The sequence below is a fragment of the Cydia strobilella genome, chromosome 3 (genome assembly GCF_947568885.1).
Source record: "Cydia strobilella chromosome 3, ilCydStro3.1, whole genome shotgun sequence".
Lineage (NCBI taxonomy): Eukaryota > Metazoa > Arthropoda > Insecta > Lepidoptera > Tortricidae > Cydia > Cydia strobilella.
This window is the reverse complement of record NC_086043.1, coordinates 18,080,390-18,081,527: the sequence shown is the minus strand read 5'-3', so window position 1 is coordinate 18,081,527 and position 1,138 is coordinate 18,080,390.

Sequence of the window (1,138 nt, the reverse complement as noted above, 5' to 3'; positions counted from 1 at the left end):
AGTTCGATTTTCTTGTTTCGCGATAGACCCTCAGATTGTGATAGTGGCGCCACCTACGCCGAGTTTCGCGTAATATTCCCTATTATTAAATAAAAAAAATATATTACACGAACGTTTTTTTTTTCATTTCCTATTTGGTACAGTCAGCTGCAGAGAAAAGGTACCCCACGTCCATACTAATTTACAGAACTTTGTATGCAGGGAGGGGTGCCTTTTCTCTGCAGCTGACTGTACATGACTAGAAACTATACTTAGTCTTTTAGCATTAGAAAAAACGGTAAACCATTTCCACGTGTCTTTTTATTGACAAGTTTTTTTATAAATATAGCAATATTTTACTTATGAAAGCAAAAGTATGTAAATGATCGTATATTATATTTGTTGTGACTTATTTTCAGTGTTTTTCGATAAAACGACACGTTAAGATCGCTCGCCTTCTTTCTAATGATAAAAAAACGAGAGGTATAGTTAGACGGTTCTGAGTGGTAGACTGCAAATGAGATAAAAGATATATTAGGTACATGCATTAATCCTCATATCAGGCGGCTCTTTGATTCCAAGGATTGCATAATTTTTATACTTTTTAATGATTTTTAGAATATGAAAATTATAAAAAGTATAAAAGTTATGCAATCCTTGTATTCCACGCATTTCATTTCATTTCAACGAGCCGCCTGCTACAGATTTCTTGAAATTGCCGCGTTTTTTCAGGTTCAACTTTCATTAGCCAGACTATTATCAATTTGCCAATTTCGTGATTATTCTTTTACACGGCACATAAACTTATGCATAATTTATCGATATAAAAAGTCGACACAGTCACATCCCTAGCAAATTATTAAACTTATGACACCGTACGTAAATGAGAAATAACAAGCATATATGCATCTCTTTTCGGCACATTATCTAATTCGTAAGGAAGTAAAGTACGGGTATACATATTTGCGAAGAATTTTTGCCCGACTTCTATGCTTTAGTCATTATTCTGAGGTGATCCCACAGTTTTCAACGATCATTCATTCATATTAAAAAAGCGCCATCTAGTGTGCAATAGCTTAATCAAATACAGCGGTTTTGTGCAGTTCAGCGTGATAAAGATTATCTCAAATATCCTTTGTCAATGTCAACATTTTAGATA